Source organism: Anabrus simplex, chromosome 1, assembly GCF_040414725.1.
Source record: "Anabrus simplex isolate iqAnaSimp1 chromosome 1, ASM4041472v1, whole genome shotgun sequence".
Lineage (NCBI taxonomy): Eukaryota > Metazoa > Arthropoda > Insecta > Orthoptera > Tettigoniidae > Anabrus > Anabrus simplex.
In genome coordinates, this window is record NC_090265.1 from 1,200,552,873 (window position 1) to 1,200,574,973 (window position 22,101).

The 22,101-nt window shown below is 38.5% G+C and overlaps 1 non-coding gene across 1 annotated transcript in view; it reads left to right on the top strand.

The window, feature by feature from the left end:
* Positions 1–409: 409 nt before the first annotated feature.
* Positions 410–22,101, top strand: part of LOC136877489 (uncharacterized) — a 38,408-nt gene continuing 16,716 nt past the window's right edge. Inside the window, exon 1 of the transcript XR_011018609.1 lies at positions 410–567. This is a non-coding gene — a transcript (uncharacterized protein). The remainder of the gene's footprint in view (positions 568–22,101) is intronic.

The window sequence follows — 22,101 nt, forward strand, 5'->3', positions numbered from 1 at the left end:
GTTTGGAGATTGTGAAGATTAGGGCAGGCTATGTCAATTATGAAGCAGATTTTCTTGTTTTTATCTACAAAAGTTATATCTGGCCCATTGCAGGTAATCGTTTTATCACTGATGATGCTTCTATACCAGTAAATTTTGTAATTTTAACTTTCCAAGACTGATTGGGGTTTGTATTTCCAATATGATGTAGTACAGTTATTATTATTATTATTATTATTATTATTATTATTGAATACATTCCTCACTCTTGTTTTGTTTATCTTTATAGCAACTCCTAGCGTCGGAATCTGTACTGCTGTTAGCTCTGATGTTGGCTATACATCCATGGATTCCTGTCCTCCCGAAGACTACGAATTCATTAAAGGACACGGCTATTATAAGCTCTACACGACAGGTTTGATGTGGGTGCTCATCTAATGGTGATTAATTCAGATGCTGAGGCTGAGGTCTACAAAACATTATTCTCTAGAGCACGAAGTTCTCAGATCAAGGATGTTACAAACAAAAATTATGCTTTCCTGGGATTTCATGATTTGACCACTGAAGGTGTCTACCAGACTGTTCAGGGTGAGTAAGGAAGATCAATTCTACTTACAGTGTAACTAATTCATATTGCAAAAATGTTAAGTAAAATCTCACTTTACACCTTAAAAACGTAATAATAATAATAATAATAATAATAATAATAATAATAATAATAATAATAATAATAATAATAATAATAATAATAATCACCACCACCATTGCCCCCATTCAACCGGGCGAGTTGCCTTGCGGTTGGGGGCGCGCGACTGTGAAGCTTGCATCCAGGAGATAATGGGTTCGAATCGCACTGTCGGCAGTTCTGAAGATGGTTTTCCGTGGTTTCCCATGTTCACACCAGGCAAATGCTGGGGCTGTACCTTAATTAAGGCCACGGCCGCTTCCTTCCAACTCCTAGGCCTTTCCTATCCCATCGTTCCCATCGTCGCCATAAGACCTATGTGTGTCGGTGCGACGTAAAGCCACTAGCAAAAGAAAAGTTCCCATTCAATAAAGCAAACGCGCTGTCAACGCGGCCACAATTTTCTAGGGTTCGGAAAGCTTGTCCGGAATGACACTTGCACGGAATCAACTCCATACCGAGCGTCCTTGACAGAGTCCCAGATAGGGTTGTGATACTTGCCCGAAATAACGTGTGGCAGTGTAAATACTAGATATATGAATGCTCTGTTTAAAGAAGTGGAGCCTTCAAATAGTTATCTATTTTGTGCTCTGAAATACGAATTTTTATGTAGAAACTTTACAACTTATATTTAATTAGGTTAGGTAACAGGAAGTAAACATCAACATACAGTGAAATTTTTACCCACTCTTCTCTTTCTATTTGACAGTTCCATAGTCAAAATAATTTTTCCATTATTTCGAGCCGCTATAAGAGAAATCCTTCACTTTCTTGCAAGTGTCTTAATCATCCAAACCTCGGACTTTCCACGACAGTGATCATTCTGAGAAAGAATCACTACACCATCTCCATGAAAATGTCACAAACTCTCGTCTTCATTTCCACATGTTGCTGATCATGTTTCTCATGTAAGACGTGCTCAGTCACCCTGTGGAATTCTGCTGGGGTATTCTGCTGGAAAATGTGTCTCAGGGGCTGTTCAACTAGCTTCGTTTTCGTCTTCCCTATTTTCATTAACAGTTCCCGCTTGGCTCGTACTTCTCGTCCTTCTTGTAGTACTTTCTCACTGTTCTTGTTTTCCGTTCCAGCTAAAGCAGGGGTTTCCAATTAGTAAGAACTCAAGGGCCACATTGGAAACCTGAAGCATGACCGCGGGCTGCACTTTAATAATAGGCCAATTTTCGTAAAATTCCGCAAATAGAACAGAGGTACCAGTGTGCAAAATAATATGCATAGTTCAATTGAAATGAAGGCTTAATAATTTTAACTGCTTAAAACACTATTTAAAAATTGCATAAAAGAGTGAAATTAAGAATAATCGCTATTAAACCCAAGACGATTGAATTTGGAAGAAGAGTACCCAACAATGTCAGTTCATTTGAATTAATATTTGACAAATGAAAAAGTAAAACAATAGAAAAACTAAAATTAATAATGTAGTCAAAACAAAAAGAAGGAAAATTTAGTGGGAGTAGTGTGAAGAGCACAATGCTACACACTTGTAAGAGCCTAAAATCCCAACAATGTACTTCCAGGAGTACTTCCCTGAAAATTTTCACTGTGTACCAGCCGGTACTGGCAATGAGAGAACGAAGAAATGAAACCGCTTCTTACACCAATGGCTTTTGAAGTATTTCTTCAATCAATCAATCAATCAATCAATCAATCAATCAATCAATCAATCAATCAATCAATCAATCAATCAATCAATCAATCAATCAATCAATCAATCAATCAATCAATCAATCAATCAATCAATCAATCAATCAATCAATCAATCAATCAATCAATCAATCAATCAATCAATCAATCAATCAATCAATCAATCAATCAATCAATCAATCAATCAATCCTGGTCTGCATTTAGGGCAGTCGCCCAGGTGGCAGATTCCCTATCTGTTGTTTTCCTAGCTTCTTCTTAAATGATCGCAAAGAAATTGGAAAATAATTGAACATTTCCCTTGGTAAGTTATTCCAATCCCTAACTCCCCTTCCTATAAATTAATATTTGCCCAATTTGTCCTCTTGAATTCCAACTTTATCTTCATATTGTGATCTTTCCTACTTTTAAAGACACCACTATTCGTATTCGTCTACTGATGTCCTCTCGCGCCATCTTTCCACTGACAGCTCGGAACATACTACTTAAGCGAGCAGCTCGTCTCCTTTCTCCCAAGTCTTCCCAGCCCACACTTAGCAACATTTTTGTAACGCTACTCTTTTGTCGGAAATTCTTGGAATTCATTGCTTACCACGTTGAATAAAAAGAACACAGTGAGGTTGGCATGGAGTTCAAGAATTGGTATTGATCCCATAGCCATTTTTTATAATGGTTAAGGCCTAGAACTGGTATTTGTGAAGACTCATTTTCCTGCGAAGTTTGGATTTTAATTTTATTAAGTGAAAGAATCTATTCAGCACAAGTGAATACTAAAAAAAACAGGAGATAATATTAAAGAATGAATTATTTCTGACTTTGGTCTATACAGGATATAAAAATGAATTCATTTTTGAACAAGCTATGAAATATTTTTTGTAAATTTTCTTCACATTTCTTAAAATACATTTATAAAGCCTTCGCGGGCCGCAAGATATAGCTTCCCGGGCCACATGCGGCCCGCGGGCCGCCATTTGGAAACCCCTGTGCTAAAGTAACGGCAAGAATTTTTAAGAAATTCGAATGTTATGAAATACCACATTGAACTGTGCCGAAAGCCTGCAGTCTAATATCTTGGAACTTGAAAATAGGTGCAATGAGTATGGTATGAAAATTAGCCTCTCGAAGACTAAATTGATGTCCGTAGGTAAGAAATTCAACAGAAATGAATGTCAGATTGGTGATACAAAGCTGGAACAGGTCGATAATTTCAAGTATTTAGGTTGTGTGTTCTCCCAGGATGATAATATAGTAGGTGAGATTGAATCAAGGTGTAGTAAAGTTAATGCAGTGAGCTCGCAGTTGCGTTCAGCAGTATTCTGTAAGAAGGAAGTCAGCTCCATGCCGAAACTATCTTTACATCGGTCTGTTTTCAGACCAACTTTGCTTTACGGGAGCGAAAGCTGGGTGGACTCAGGATATCTTATTCAATAACATAATAAATTCATCATCAGATGACTGAAAGTAAGTACTGGTCTCTTAAACCATTTTATAGTAATTAACACCTACTTCTGATGAAGAAATTAGTTAATTCGAAGTAACAGACATGAAAGTAGCAAGAATGATTGCTGGTACAAACAGGTGGGAACAATGGCAGGAGGGAACTCGGAATGAGGAGATAAAGGCTAATTTAGGAATGAACTCGATGGATGAAGCTGTACGCATAAACCGGCTTCGGTGGTGGGGTCATGTGAGACGAATGGAGGAGGATAGGTTACCTAGGAGAATAATGGACTCTGTTATGGAGGGTAAGAGAAGTAGAGGGAGACCAAGACGACGATGGTTAGACTCTGTTTCTAATGATTTAAAGATAAGAGGTATAGAACTAAATGAGGCCACAACACTAGTTGCAAATCGAGGATTGTGGCGACGTGTAGTAAATTCTCAGAGGCTTGCAGACTGAACGCTGAAAGGCATAACAGTCTATAATGATAATGTATGTATGTATGTATGTATGTATGTATGTATGTATGTATGTATGTATGTATGTATGTATGTATGTATGTATGTATGTATGTATGTATGTATTGTGCCCTTTTCAAGGCAAGAACTGCGGTGATCTCTTCTGTCTTCTGTGCGCCGGCTGCTCCTGTAATAAATGACATGTATATCATACTCACCGCTGCATGTAGACTCTTCTTTCTCGGTCGTGCCCGTCCGTTATCCCCGGAGAGGCCACCCGCTGATAAAGGAGTGAGGGAATGAAAAGAAGGGGTAAACTAACTAAAATGACGGTACCCAAGACTGAATTAAAATTTAAATAAAAGACTAATTTATTCAATAAAAAGCAAAATGCTAAAAAAATGAACGTAAACTGCACTAGTGAAAAAAAATGTAAACAAATGAAATAAGTGATACTAATAAAATATTAAAGAGTAAGGATCTGCCTTACAAAAAATAATCATAATCTGCCTAAATAACTGACTGAAGGTCAAACACATTAATTAAAATGTACCAGACTATCTTGACATTGTCTTCAAGTTAATAAAATGACTCAGTTTAAACTCTGGTCAGAAAGACCACCTTCTTGAAATACAGAATTATAACGGGGAAAAAATATCTCTCAAATATTCAAGTTAATAACATGACTCAATTTAAAATATTTGACTCACAAAAGTAAATTAAATTTGTTATGTCATCAAACCACTGACTCGTAGGAGTTATCCAATGTTCATTACATGTAGGTCATATGGTAAAATACCCAAATTTAAATCATCATGGACTGCACTAAGCAAGTGTATCACTTAAGGAAATAATTCGAAGAAAACAGAACAGCCATGAACATCACGCTTCATTTCCGACATAACCGTTGTCTTATTCAAACACCTCATGGTTAAACAAAATAAGTTATTGAAACATCAAATCTGAGTGTATCCAACCACTCATCTAAATTTTAAAGTTCATTTGCATGTCTGTGATAGACTGGACTTCTTAATAATAAACCAAGATTTAGGCCAAGTGCCTGATGTTAACATTATCGAATGATAGCGATCCTTGTACATTAAAATTTTTATTAAATTTTGCCGCTAGCTGCATTTTATTATTAATTCATATTTGTGGTATCACCACTAGATGGAGGCAGATGCCATCTTAATTACCATTCATTACGGCAGTTTTATACAATTGGTTTATTTAAAGATCGCTTCATTTCAAAATAAAAATGTAGTGGATTTTTAAAAGAAAGTTTGGTAATTACTTAAATGCCTGGTATGAGCATACCACTACTATTGTTTCGACCGTGACATAGTCGATGATCCATAAACCTAACATCTGAAATCTTATTTACATCATTACCTTAATTAACGGAGAAACACTGCTCCGATAAAGAAAATACAGAAATCAAAAAAAAAACTAACCTATCTACCTATTTATTTACGACACATCAAATATAAATAATTCACATACGCTTGCGTCCTACAAATAAACGGTAAAAGTACAATCAGAAAGGAAAACAAAGAAGCAAACTGGATCCCACCATCGCGGCCTACTGGAAATTAATAAGGATAGAATGCGCAAAACAACTCGGAGTCTCCAGAAAAAATATACCCCGCTGCGAGTAGCAAAATATAAATATTGTGAATTTGACGGCAATCTCACATCTCAGACGATAAATGTCTGGACATGATACTATTAAACTTTGATGGACAAATTACTGTTACTTCACGTCATCCGTGACTCTACATAATTATTCAAAACACATTGACTCGTCGCTCTGTTCACATTGTACACTGGCTAGCATTTCTTGCCGAGCATTCACTTTCCCTGGAATTATTTAAACAAATACAGGCTCCTGCCTGTAGTATCGTAACCCATGTCGTACCACATTTAACACCCGTGGTTAAATTCTTCATTCCACACTTCTTATTAACTCATTAATTCGCGACGTCATTATTATTCATTATTCTCACAATACAGCCTCGCTCGTATCCGGCGGGCAAAATAAAATATGTGTCGTGCACTTTACGGCTTCTTACGACAATTCAAGACATGATCCAAATATCATATTTCCATCATCAACGTAGATCATCAGGGATATTAATCATCTAGCTCGATCTCTCGATCATTCACTGTTAACACATCACAAAAATCACAGAGCTGACTCCTCAATGGCGCTCACAATTTCCATATAAAAAAAAAATGACGAGATTGCCTCTCAAAACACAGATGTTGAAACATGCGTAACCGCAACTACACAGAAATAAATACTCGCGTCTACCAAAAATCGTCGCAACAATACGCGGGATCGATACAATCAAAACCGGTCATCTGAAGGATGATTCCCCAACACAAAACAAGCTGAAATGCGCAAAAATAGCAAAATAAACATTGAAATCATCGCGGTGGCGTCTACAAGACCAAAACTCAAACAAAAGTATGACTCTAGTCATCGATCTAAATAAACATGATGAATAAATAAAGATAAACTGGCATTACACACGTAGATCAAATATCATAGCTTCCTAACTGTCAAAATGACATACTACAGAAACAAACCATAAATACACGCAAACAACATCTACCTAACAAAATGCACAAATAAACCTATCTGAAAGTGCAACATTAACATTATTATTATTATTATTATTATTATTATTATTATTATTATTATTATTATTATAATTATAATTAGCAGTATTATAAAACTGTGAATTATTTACAACCCTACCTAGTACTCTAAATTACATTGATCATCGATTTTGCCACGGTCCTACATATTTATTTACATTATTTAATGATGCTCATACCTGTGATGGTGGAGGCAGGTTGGTTCACCCTGCGGTCCCGGTCATGGTGGAAATTAGAATTCCATCTTCAAGCTGATGTGGTATTCCAAATTTTTACACACGCAAATTTGACACATTCTTGCCATGCCGTGACACACGATTATATTAGCATAAAAAAAACTCGCACTTCTCTCACTCCAGTGAAAGTTAGAAGATGCCACTGCAGACTCCTGCCGTTGTGTAGATAGACGATCACCTCGCTATCTACCTGGAAATCCTGCTGGCCTGCTCGCCGATCCCTCAGCTCTGTTTACACTACAGCTTACAGAACATTAACCCCACTGGGACATAACTGTTTCCTCAAGGTTTACTATTGCGGCCTTCATTAAAAAAAAAGTCAATCTCCTTCCTGTCTGTCTTTAATAGTTTCTGCCCGTAAACATCTCGCTTGCCAAACAGTTTATTGAATGTTAGAAACAAGCTAAAATACAGTTTATATTGTGGAGAAAATTTTATACTGATCTCACATGTAACACTCCCCGCTGGTTAGAAATGTCTTTATGTAAATATGCTGAAAACATGGACTTGTTTCCCTCGACTAGTAATGTGAGTTCATTTAAGTTGAAAGTGTAGCTCTTGCCTACTCTCCCTGCATGTACAGTAAAAGTCTGTGAAAATGTTCATTTCTCTGAAATGCTATTCTCCCAAGTAAATAATACAAGGCTTTCTAAAATGCCTACAAGTGTCTAATCGCTTTCTTACCAGCCAAAATAAAGCTGACTAAAAAAAACTTAGCTGACACACTCTGTCACTCTGTCAAAACGTAGATTCACTGAGAATACTGAAGTAACACTAAAAGTACTCAACACAATAACTGAGAACTGAGAACGACTGAGACTTACAGAAACACTGCCAAGACTCAACAAAACAACTGAGAACTCTGAAGACACTGAGACTTCGACCCTCTGGTCGCTGGTTTTTGTAAAGATTCCTCCCACCACCTGGAAAATAGTTCCGTGGAAGGGATGTGGCGTAATGATCTAGTCCTCGGGAGCGCTTTCTCGTACATCCGTAGGTTATGGTTTTCAAAATTCATATGCAAAACTTCCAAAATTTTGTCCGACTCACATGTGATATTGCGCCGCGGGAAATGATCGCAGGATAATCCACACGACGGCGCGCGTCACTGGTGTTATTTTCTTCCGGTGGATGGCCTCATCCTGCCATGACAGCTCCTTCTTCTGGATCCTATTACTCCTCCGTGTGAAGTTGAATTTTATTAATTAGGCACTAATCAACCACAGATTCGCACTGATAATTCACCAAATATTATAAAGAAGTCAGGACACTGTTTTTCACTACCACACCGGGCTTCAAATGCCGAAATACTGACTGTAGATTTCCCGGTATGACAGCTCATTCAAATTTAGAATTTTCTGATTGGCTGAGACTTTCGCGCTCTTCCAAACATGGGTGCCTCCGCTTCCTCCCAAGGATTGGCGGTTATTGTCGTTGTCTTCTATTGTCCTAGCCAAGTAGGTCAGGCTTCAACGCGTGCTTTTCTCGTGAGAACGAAACAGCAAGTCGCCGCTCCTATGCGGTGTCATAAAATTTATTGGAAGGAACCCTAAGGATGGTTTACAAGTGGGTCGTGCTTAGAGAAGAGTTTCATGGATTCTATTTGCCGTCAGGCTGGCGCCAGAAAGTTCCTTTGTGACTGCTAGTTTCACAGCCTCACTGTGGTATCTCATATGCGAAATATTCAATTTGATTGTAAATTAATTTAGGCAAATTCGCTTATGGGTGCAATGCCCCCTTACGACGTTAGAAATCTTACGCGATAGTGGAAGATTTCTCAATTCAACCAATGATATTCTAGACATACTTGCAGCCATAAGCGAATGTATACTCCTGACTATGAAGTATACCTCTGCTTATGTCTGAGTTTTTCTCTGATTTCTCTCTCTAAAAGTTTGTTCTCTTTCTCGAGGTCATCTGCAATCTGCTTCATGACTGCTAGCATCTCGGCTGAGTTCTGTTCGCATTCCGGACAATTCTCTTCTGTCTGTTGACCTGTCTCACTCTCGAAATGACTGTCGTCTCCTGGGTTCGTTGATAGGGTTTCCTGGTCATCTTCTTCTTGTGCTTCGGTACTCGGGTCATCATCATCATCTTCTTCTTCCGTGCCGGAACTTGCGTCTTCTCCTGCGTTTGAGCTCATTGGTTTTTCCACGAGATTCACTTGAGCTGCGCCTGGTGCTATTCTGTACGTTTTAAGATTTACTGCATTCATAACCATTTCATTTTCTCCATCTAAACTTCTAATTTTATATGCATTGTTTTGCATATCTTGAACAATGCGGTAAGGACCGATGTACAATGGTGCGAATTTTGCGTAATACTTCCTTTCAGGATCGGAGATGGCTGGTCTACGGATCAATACCATTTCACCTACCCTTAATGGCTTGTGATATTTTTTTCTCCGAACTCTTCTCAGCCTGCGGTCAGCTTGCTCTCTTAAGCGCTCTTGTACCTGTTGTGTACATAGTTCCGGAGATAATAGGGGTTCAGGCGGACAATTAACGACTGGACTCCACGGCCTGGCCGGTTGTAAGCCATTATGCACAGTAGCCGGGATTTTCGCTGTTGCTTCATGGACAGTATTATTTATGCAGTCAGTGATCAATGGGAGAATATCGACCCATCGCCAATGCTGTTCGGGGATATAAATTCTGCTGAATTTTGCGATGACTTTCATTACTCTTTCTGCCGGGTTCGACTCTGGGTGACGTGTTGAACTCAGAATATGCTGTATTCCTAATTGCCTTAAACCTGTTTTGAACTCTGCGGAGGTGAACTGGGTTCCGTGATCTGTTAATAATTTCTCCGGTTTTCCCATGGCCGGAATTATTTCCCTATTAATGCATCTTAAAACTGACCTAGTATTGGCCTTTTGCATTGGAGAAAGGTTTGTAAATTTGGAAAATACCTCCATGGTGACTAATATGAACTGGTTGCCTCTCCGTGATTTCGGGATTTTTCCATAAATATGGCTGAGCTATTCGATGGAGTCCTTAATTCCAATTCGGAATATATTCTTTCTTCCTAGCACCTGTTTCCTTGTGTACGGGTGCTTCTGGGTTTAGTGGTCTGCTATTCTGGGTTTCTCTTCTGGCTGCCTGCTGGAATTCGTGGCTTCCGTCTCCTGTGATATCCGGGTTCATGTCTTGGGACTCGATCGCCTGTTTCCACGGATCGCGCTGCTGTTTGTTATTCAGGTCATTGATATATCGGCGCCCCTCTTGATACCTCGGGTCCGAGTTCCTATCTCGCTGGTAATTCCTTCTCTCGTTCCACCTCCTTTCAGGGTCGCGATAATAAGGCCTATCTCTTCCTCGATCTTCCCATCGCCTTCTATCACGTGAGAGGTACCTCCTTTGGTATGGCTGCCTGTCTTGGTATCGCGGTCGCCTGTCTGGATAGTTAGGTCTTCTAAACCACGGACGTTGGGTTTCTTCCTCCTGGCGTCTCGTGTTCGTCTCTCGCCGCGGTACAGCGCCTGAATTCGGGCCGTTTACCTGCGCATTGCCTCGTACACTTTCACTGGTGGCATTAGCTAGGTAAGCCCTATGTTCCTGCGTTTGCCTGGTCACTCTCTGCGGTACATTATTAGTGGATGTAGCGTCTAGCTCCCTTAGAATAGCCTCAACTTGAGCTGGATCATCTACCCTCGCTGTAATGAGCATTCTCTGCACGTCCGACGGAAATTGCTTTATTATTGTCTGCACGATTTCTGCGTCAGACACCGGGGAGTCTAATTGTCTAAGTTTCACGAGCTGTGTTAAGAAGAAGTCTAGGTATCGTGTGGGCTGTGTCGACATGTACTTGCGAGTGTACAAGTCCATCCTGAGTGCTTGTTGTGTTGACAAGGACCAGCACCTTTCGAGGAAAGCCTTCTCGAAATCTGCGAACGTTTTAAAAGTATCTACGAAACCATAGTACCAGGTCTTTGCCTGTCCTTCGAGATATTTTTCTACTATGCGTAGTTTCTTGTCTTCTGGGGCTTTAATATCTTGGAAATATTGTTTCAATTCCCTAAGATATACTTTTGGGGTTATTTGTGACTTTCCACTAAATTTCTTCGGTTGGTCGTCACTCGTACGGACAATGTTTATGATCTGCGTGGAAGCTTCAGTTCTTTGTGTACTTTCCGGCATTGTCTTTTCCATGTTAAATATTTGCGTTATCGCTCTGTGTCGGCTCATGCTGCGGCTGTATCCTAATTTCTCTGGCTACCTGGGATTCGGCTTGCTTGTCTACTAGCATCTTGACTAAGGTCGACAGGTTTTCGCCCTGGGTCTTAATTGCCTGGATTTTTCCCTCTATGACCTCGTTAACTTCCTGTCTTACTGACTGCTCACTGAGTGTAATCGCACCCTCAGTTTCCGCTATCTTATCTGACAGTTCGGTTAACCTCTTTGTAATATCCTGGGTTTCCGACTTTAAGGTCATGATTTCGTGGCTCGTTTTCTCCTGAGTCTCTCCAATCTGTACGCATACTTTATTCATTTCTTTTCTAGTCTCATCCTCAATTTTATCTATCCGTTCTTCCAAGAGTATGATACCTCGAGCTAGATCCTTGCCTTGATCTTGCACCATCGCCCTGGTTTCCCTCATACTTTCCTCAACAGTCGCGCTATGGCTGTCTAACTGTTCTTGTATTTGTGCTTGTGCATCGGCTAACTTCTTTATTTCTTCCATCGTCTCCTGCCTGTTCGCATTACACGCCTGCATGAGTTTATCCTGGTTTTCCCGTAACTCTTTCTTCAATTCAACCTGGCTCTTTATAAATTTCGCCTCGAGCTTTATCTCACACTGTTTGAATTCTTCCAAGACCTGTCCGTGTACTGCCTCTACTTTATTCGCAAGTTCGGCTTGGCTACTTTCAATCTTATTTGCAAGTTCAGCTTGACTAGATTTCAATTCACTTTGTGTGGCTTTTAACTCATTGGCTAACTCTACCTGGCTGGATTTTAATTCGCCTTGTGTGTTTTTTAACTCGTTAGCTAACTCTACCTGGCTGGATTTTAATTCGCCTTGTGTGGTTTTTAATTCGTTAGCCAATTCGGCCTGGCTACTTTCTACTTTGTTTACAAGTTCAGCCTGACTGGCTTTCAGTTCGTCAGCTAATTCTGTTTGACTACTTTCGATCTTATTCGATAGTTCGGCCTGACTCGATTTCAACTCACTAGTTGTTACACTTAAATCGTTAATGGTTTTAATCAACATGTCCCACTACTCCTGGCTAATCGACATTTTTATATGCTGAGAGATAACGACTGAGACCATCAGGCTCCCCAACAATACCTTCAACACATGCAAGACACAGTAATCACCAATACAAAACAATTTTATCCTAAATTTGGATAAAATTATACAAAACATATCATTTATAATTAATACCACTACTTGTCAAACAGTACTATCACAGCATTCATATTTATCAATCTCAGTAAATCTATGTTCATGGCTGTTAGTCTGGGTACAAAATAAATTAAATGTAAAGTGCAAAGTCCCGGGGATAAGCAAATCTGGCCCCAAAGGTGGGCGACACGCTTTTCACTCCTCACTCCGGCCCCTGTGCCTTTTCAAGGCAAGAACTGCGGTGATCTCTTCTGTCTTCTGTGCGCCGGCTGCTCCTGTAATAAATGACATGTATATCATACTCACCGCTGCATGTAGACTCTTCTTTCTCGGTCGTGCCCGTCCGTTATCCCCGGAGAGGCCACCCGCTGATAAAGGAGTGAGGGAATGAAAAGAAGGGGTAAACTAACTAAAATGACGGTACCCAAGACTGAATTAAAATTTAAATAAAAGACTAATTTATTCAATAAAAAGCAAAATGCTAAAAAAATGAACGTAAACTGCACTAGTGAAAAAAAATGTAAACAAATGAAATAAGTGATACTAATAAAATATTAAAGAGTAAGGATCTGCCTTACAAAAAATAATCATAATCTGCCTAAATAACTGACTGAAGGTCAAACACATTAATTAAAATGTACCAGACTATCTTGACATTGTCTTCAAGTTAATAAAATGACTCAGTTTAAACTCTGGTCAGAAAGACCACCTTCTTGAAATACAGAATTATAACGGGGAAAAAATATCTCTCAAATATTCAAGTTAATAACATGACTCAATTTAAAATATTTGACTCACAAAAGTAAATTAAATTTGTTATGTCATCAAACCACTGACTCGTAGGAGTTATCCAATGTTCATTACATGTAGGTCATATGGTAAAATACCCAAATTTAAATCATCATGGACTGCACTAAGCAAGTGTATCACTTAAGGAAATAATTCGAAGAAAACAGAACAGCCATGAACATCACGCTTCATTTCCGACATAACCGTTGTCTTATTCAAACACCTCATGGTTAAACAAAATAAGTTATTGAAACATCAAATCTGAGTGTATCCAACCACTCATCTAAATTTTAAAGTTCATTTGCATGTCTGTGATAGACTGGACTTCTTAATAATAAACCAAGATTTAGGCCAAGTGCCTGATGTTAACATTATCGAATGATAGCGATCCTTGTACATTAAAATTTTTATTAAATTTTGCCGCTAGCTGCATTTTATTATTAATTCATATTTGTGGTATCACCACTAGATGGAGGCAGATGCCATCTTAATTACCATTCATTGCGGCAGTTTTATACAATTGGTTTATTTAAAGATCGCTTCATTTCAAAATAAAAATGTAGTGGATTTTTAAAAGAAAGTTTGGTAATTACTTAAATGCCTGGTATGAGCATACCACTACTATTGTTTCGACCGTGACATAGTCGATGATCCATAAACCTAACATCTGAAATCTTATTTACATCATTACCTTAATTAACGGAGAAACACTGCTCCGATAAAGAAAATACAGAAATCAAAAAAAACTAACCTATCTACCTATTTATTTACGACACATCAAATATAAATAATTCACATACGCTTGCGTCCTACAAATAAACGGTAAAAGTACAATCAGAAAGGAAAACAAAGAAGCAAACTGGATCCCACCATCGCGGCCTACTGGAAATTAATAAGGATAGAATGCGCAAAACAACTCGGAGTCTCCAGAAAAAATATACCCCGCTGCGAGTAGCAAAATATAAATATTGTGAATTTGACGGCAATCTCACATCTCAGACGATAAATGTCTGGACATGATACTATTAAACTTTGATGGACAAATTACTGTTACTTCACGTCATCCGTGACTCTACATAATTATTCAAAACACATTGACTCGTCGCTCTGTTCACATTGTACACTGGCTAGCATTTCTTGCCGAGCATTCACTTTCCCTGGAATTATTTAAACAAATACAGGCTCCTGCCTGTAGTATCGTAACCCATGTCGTACCACATTTAACACCCGTGGTTAAATTCTTCATTCCACACTTCTTATTAACTCATTAATTCGCGACGTCATTATTATTCATTATTCTCACAATACAGCCTCGCTCGTATCCGGCGGGCAAAATAAAATATGTGTCGTGCACTTTACGGCTTCTTACGACAATTCAAGACATGATCCAAATATCATATTTCCATCATCAACGTAGATCATCAGGGATATTAATCATCTAGCTTGATCTCTCGATCATTCACTGTTAACACATCACAAAAATCACAGAGCTGACTCCTCAATGGCGCTCACAATTTCCATATAAAAAAAAATGACGAGATTGCCTCTCAAAACACAGATGTTGAAACATGCGTAACCGCAACTACACAGAAATAAATACTCGCGTCTACCAAAAATCGTCGCAACAATACGCGGGATCGATACAATCAAAACCGGTCATCTGAAGGATGATTCCCCAACACAAAACAAGCTGAAATGCGCAAAAATAGCAAAATAAACATTGAAATCATCGCGGTGGCGTCTACAAGACCAAAACTCAAACAAAAGTATGACTCTAGTCATCGATCTAAATAAACATGATGAATAAATAAAGATAAACTGGCATTACACACGTAGATCAAATATCATAGCTTCCTAACTGTCAAAATGACATACTACAGAAACAAACCATAAATACACGCAAACAACATCTACCTAACAAAATGCACAAATAAACCTATCTGAAAGTGCAACATTAACATTATTATTATTATTATTATTATTATTATTATTATTATTATTATTATTATAATTATAATTAGCAGTATTATAAAACTGTGAATTATTTACAACCCTACCTAGTACTCTAAATTACATTGATCATCGATTTTGCCACGGTCCTACATATTTATTTACATTATTTAATGATGCTCATACCTGTGATGGTGGAGGCAGGTTGGTTCACCCTGCGGTCCCGGTCATGGTGGAAATTAGAATTCCATCTTCAAGCTGATGTGGTATTCCAAATTTTTACACACGCAAATTTGACACATTCTTGCCATGCCGTGACACACGATTATATTAGCATAAAAAAAACTCGCACTTCTCTCACTCCAGTGAAAGTTAGAAGATGCCACTGCAGACTCCTGCCGTTGTGTAGATGGACGATCACCTCGCTATCTACCTGGAAATCCTGCTGGCCTGCTCGCCGATCCCTCAGCTCTGTTTACACTACAGCTTACAGAACATTAACCCCACTGGGACATAACTGTTTCCTCAAGGTTTACTATTGCGGCCTTCATTAAAAAAAAAGTCAATCTCCTTCCTGTCTGTCTTTAATAGTTTCTGCCCGTAAACATCTCGCTTGCCAAACAGTTTATTGAATGTTAGAAACAAGCTAAAATACAGTTTATATTGTGGAGAAAATTTTATACTGATCTCACATGTAACACTCCCCGCTGGTTAGAAATGTCTTTATGTAAATATGCTGAAAACATGGACTTGTTTCCCTCGACTAGTAATGTGAGTTCATTTAAGTTGAAAGTGTAGCTCTTGCCTACTCTCCCTGCATGTACAGTAAAAGTCTGTGAAAATGTTCATTTCTCTGAAATGCTATTCTCCCAAGTAAATAATACAAGGCTTTCTAAAATGCCTACAAGTGTCTAATCGCTTTCTTACCAGCCAAAATAAAGCTGACTAAAAAAAACTTAGCTGACACACTCTGTCACTCTGTCAAAACGTAGATTCACTGAGAATACTGAAGTAACACTAAAAGTACTCAACACAATAACTGAGAACTGAGAACGACTGAGACTTACAGAAACACTGCCAAGACTCAACAAAACAACTGAGAACTCTGAAGACACTGAGACTTCGACCCTCTGGTCGCTGGTTTTTGTAAAGATTCCTCCCACCACCTGGAAAATAGTTCCGTGGAAGGGATGTGGCGTAATGATCTAGTCCTCGGGAGCGCTTTCTCGTACATCCGTAGGTTATGGTTTTCAAAATTCATATGCAAAACTTCCAAAATTTTGTCCGACTCACATGTGATATTGCGCCGCGGGAAATGATCGCAGGATAATCCACACGACGGCGCGCGTCACTGGTGTTATTTTCTTCCGGTGGATGGCCTCATCCTGCCATGACAGCTCCTTCTTCTGGATCCTATTACTCCTCCGTGTGAAGTTGAATTTTATTAATTAGGCACTAATCAACCACAGATTCGCACTGATAATTCACCAAATATTATAAAGAAGTCAGGACACTGTTTTTCACTACCACACCGGGCTTCAAATGCCGAAATACTGACTGTAGATTTCCCGGTATGACAGCTCATTCAAATTTAGAATTTTCTGATTGGCTGAGACTTTCGCGCTCTTCCAAACATGGGTGCCTCCGCTTCCTCCCAAGGATTGGCGGTTATTGTCGTTGTCTTCTATTGTCCTAGCCAAGTAGGTCAGGCTTCAACGCGTGCTTTTCTCGTGAGAACGAAACAGCAAGTCGCCGCTCCTATGCGGTGTCATAAAATTTATTGGAAGGAACCCTAAGGATGGTTTACAAGTGGGTCGTGCTTAGAGAAGAGTTTCATGGATTCTATTTGCCGTCAGGCTGGCGCCAGAAAGTTCCTTTGTGACTGCTAGTTTCACAGCCTCACTGTGGTATCTCATATGCGAAATATTCAATTTGATTGTAAATTAATTTAGGCAAATTCGCTTATGGGTGCAGTATGTATGTATGTATGTATGTATGTATGTATGTGTGTATGTATGTATGTATGTATGTATGTATGTATGTATGTATGTATGTATGTATGTATGTATGTATGTACGCAAATGTATAAGCTCAGCATATTTTGTTCTTTCAGTTCGGGCAGGCATTCTAGGAATTTGGAGTTTCGAAGTACTTTAATAGACAACCACTCTAAAAATTCGTCACTTTCAGAGAAGTAATGCATACTAGTTCAAAAATTGATTGAGCACGCAGTATTGTATGTTTGTCGTGAACTGAATGTAACAATAAGGTTCAGGACGCATTCCTCACATGTAGACAATGTGTTATATTGACATGGGTCTTGAAATGCTTTATTTCCATGTTGAAACTCATATTTTACAACTGTATATAGTACATTAATCGTGGGAGACACACAGGAACAGAATATACCAACATACCACATGAAACTCTTTCTTACATGAAATGTTCAAAATGCCTTCCGTCAGCTTCGATACGCAATACTCCACGAATACATCAGTGCATCCGGGATTCAATGCGACGGCGGGTTCATGCATGTATCAGTGTTAAAAGAGGACATTTTGAACATGTATATATTAAAAATGGTTACTAAAAACAGCTTTGTCCACTCAGTCCGTCCATTCTACTGGACCAATTTGCTTTATTATTGTTTTATTTTATCCGGAATTACCTGCCGGTGAATCGTGAGATATTGATAGGTCTCCAATTTCAATAAACTTAGAGTAATCCTAAAATAAAGTCACTTAATGAGCACTCCAGTATTTGCAGACGAAGGCTTACCGTAGCCTGCAATACATTATATACTTAACGGGTTGCATGCACTCAGGGAGCAATATATATATAATATAAGTTTTGTCTAGACATTGCTCAGAATTTTAAAATAATGGTCTTTCTGTAACGGTCGTGTCCACAGTAACAAGGAAATGCACTTTTTTAATTTTCCGTAATTTCTGTCTGTCTGTCTGTCTGTCTGTCTGTCTGTCTGTCTGTCTGTCTGTCTGTCTGTCTGTCTGTCTGTCTGTCTGTCTGTATGTACGCGCATCACGAAAAAACGGCTGAAGAGAATTTGATGACAATCGGTATGTGAAGTCGGGAAATGATCCACTGCAATCTAGACTTTAAATTATTTATTAACGCTGAGTGAAATGGTAGTTTAGGGGAAGGCCTAAAATTTCATTCTCAAATATTTATGTTTTTATTGGCCCTGTCGATAAATACTACATAACTAAAGTTATATAGAATTAAATTTCCGATCATTAATGTCTTATACATTCTTACGGTACCGGCTATGATAAAAGACATATTCATGAATTTGAATTTTTGTTGCTACGTCAATATCACTGCCGAGCCATGAGAAAATAAGTAAACAGAATTTAATGAAAATCGGTATGTAGAGTCGGGGAATATGAAACTATAGTATAGGCTGTAAATAATTTTATTCACCCTGGACAAAACGGTAGTTCAGGGGAAGGTGCCTAAAATTTCATTTTTAAATGCCTATGTTATTGGTGCTATCAAAAACTACTACATAATAAAGAAAATACAATTTCCTATAATTTATGTTTTGTTCAGTTTAACCGTTCTGAATATGATAAAAGAGTGGTATTTCAGAGTCGGAAGAAATCTAAATGTGGACACCTACAATATCAAAAGCTCATAAAACTGATCAACAATAACACTACATTGACCATTGTTTGTTGTGATGTTCATTGTCTCTTATACTTCCACTCATCTCCGACAGATGGGATTACTGCTGCGTGCCGAGTATAGGCTAACTGCCTGCCTGAATATTGGCGGGAAATAGCTGGGGAGTTAGAAAATTCTTTTTTAGCATACCATTCCTCTGGTTCGTAAATTTTTGATACTGCTGGTACGTAACACACTGGTTCATCATAGTATACCAGCTATTCGATTCATACTCTGAGGCGCTAATTGGAATGAACAGTGTGCACACTTACCGCAATAATGGCAGAGTAGTGTCCACGGCTGTCTGCGGCCTGGTCATTCTAGCTCTGGAACTTTGGGCTGTTAGATTGTCAGCATAGTACTGTTTGTTAAAAATGAAATAACGTGTGACTTTTCATTATTGATCGATTATTCCATAAGATAGCATTGCATTTAATTTCGACATTCCTACTGAAATGACCTATGTTGATTTCAGTTGGGAAAACAACTAAGACAGTCTTTGTGAGGATGCAAAATTTCAGGTGGAGAGTGAGTGTGCCATTACAATGAAAAGTCGTCAACTTGATTGCGTCTAAGGGTAGGCAAGAATGAATTTTTCCTAACCCAGTCTTCACAGGAGAAAAGACGTATGAGGAATTCCCCGTCGCGTTTCTCGGGTAACGCCAAGGGCTATACAACTTAATGCAATCTTAATCACAACGTGTACACTACCTAACATATAAATCTGTTTACAATGTAGAATTCCGTAGCGAAGCACGGGTACATCAGCTAGTTTTTACATAACTATATCGGCAAAGCTAAACGATTAAAAATGACGGCGACTACAGACAAAGCTGCAATTGCAACCAATCATTGTACACATGACTTAATACTATCTGCAGAGAAATACCGTGGGGGGCAAGACACACTTAGCACTCCTAGGGGTTGAGTGGGGAGGGAATGACATATAATAATAATAATAATAATAATAATAATAATAATAATAATAATAATAATAATAATAATAATAATAATAATAATAATAATAATAATAATAATAATAATAATAACGGAAAACGACCTGTATTAGTGCTGAATTCATAGATTTCGGAGTCTCTGAGATGAATAGGGACACTCCGGATGACGCTTAAGTACAAGTTCAGCATGAGGGGTGAGAGGGAGTGAGGAGAAATGTCCAAAATGACCGAAATTTATCATTTATTTTTATTATTTACTAGCAAATGTACCCGTGCTTCGCTACGGATATCGAAGTAAATTGCTGTACATGAGGTGAAAATTTTTTTTAAAATTGCATGTCTCTTGGCGTTATCCGAGAAAAAGCATAGGGAGATCCGCAGACGTTGTTTCCAATGTGAAGTGCGAGTTGCAGAGTTGTGATGATAACGACAGTTCCACTTGTCTGCCGCAATTCACTATGCGTAACGTCAGTCACATTTTGATGGGTAAATTTGTTTATAATCGGGGGCACCTATACCTAATGATAAAGGGAATCAGGTAAAAGAGTTTAAAAAAATGCACGCTCCCTTGCCTTCTGCTAGTCAAATCAAGAAGGGAATTATGCATTACAATGGTACACAGGCGTTGGAGAACTACCCCATTCCTATTGCATGTTAAAGTCGATGTGGGGAGTATTGAGTGCAACAGCAGACACCCTCCTGCTGAGAGTCATTATTGATTTCTCTAGTATTAATTACAATGTAAGACACACCCCTTTCTAGATCGCTACAAATCGACTTAAATTAATAAATGTAGATCGACATACGGAAGTATATGCATGTCCACCTTCATTTACAGAAAAACTGCTGCTAAACGGTGCATTCATATTGAAAAATGGATTGTATGAAAAGACGCCTCTGGCCTCATTTAGCGATCTAAATGCCTGGACCTATGATATTTCCCCCGTATCTCATCTATTTAAAGGCAAGATTATTTTAGAAATGTTGAATAGGGTGAAATTTGTGTAAGGTTTTCACACAGTGAATTACTTTTCAGATACTTATGCGACAGCTTCAAACATAGAATTTGGCTGGGTGGACCAATATTCGCGTAGAATTTGATGATCCCATCTTTCCTATACGTGAATCAAACCATCAATTATACGTGCACAAAGTGCAAAATTTAGGTAAATCCAGAAATAGAGCCAAATTTAACATAAGGGATAGAGATACGACAAAAAGTCATAGGACCAAAGTTGTAGATCACTCCAAATTGAACAGAGATTGTGCCATCCGTTTTGTAATACGACTTACCGTTTAGCCACCAAATACCTCGAGAGGAAGGTTTGCACCGTCATTAAAATTGTCTCCATATTTCGATATTTTCTGGGAGTAAAAAATAAAATGTTTAAACATCTCGTAAATTTTCCGTCGGTTACAGGCTAAAAACTATAATTTTGCCAAATTTCAATTTTCTAACTCGTCTTGATATGGGGGAGGGGGTTAAAAATTAGGACTTTCAGCAAACTTTTAAGCCCATGAAACCTATAGGTTATCGTTCAGGATAAATATCACCGACTGTGTTCTTATGCAGATTTGAAACTCCCAATGTGTCCCTCTCAGAGAATATTGAGAATTTCAGATTTTTCTAGGGATGCTGAAGACATCAGGTTGTCTGGTACCAAGTTTTAAGTTTCTAGGATGTCTAGAATGGTCTCACTAATTCACGTCTATTTTCATTTTTATGCCTTAATTTATATATGTATAGTACAGTATATTTATAGATCGCGCCAAACTGACTTCTATTTATTAATATGGATTATATATTTCACCCACTTCCGAAGCGGTTCTAGGGGCGTCTTACTCTCACAGTATGTTTTCCAGGTAGTAAGTCATACTTGAAAGTCATACTGGCATATACACACGTCTATTACCTTGGGCATTCTTGACAATTTATTTTTTTAACCATTTCCCACCCTCTATGCCAAAGGGGGGCATTTTTGACAATTTATTTTTTCACCCTTTCTCAACCTGTATGCCAAAGGGGGCTGAAGCTGGACTTTAAAAATCCGGAATGTTACTATTCATCTCAGCGACCCGGAAAACTATGGATTAGGCAGTATATTCGATTATTATTATATATCACTCCCCTCCCCCCTAAAGGGGGTTAAAATTTGAGTTTTAAAAATCGAGAGTGTTACTATTAATTTCAGCGACCCCGAAAACTATGGCTTCGACACTATTTTCGATTATTTTTAAATCTGAATCCCCTCA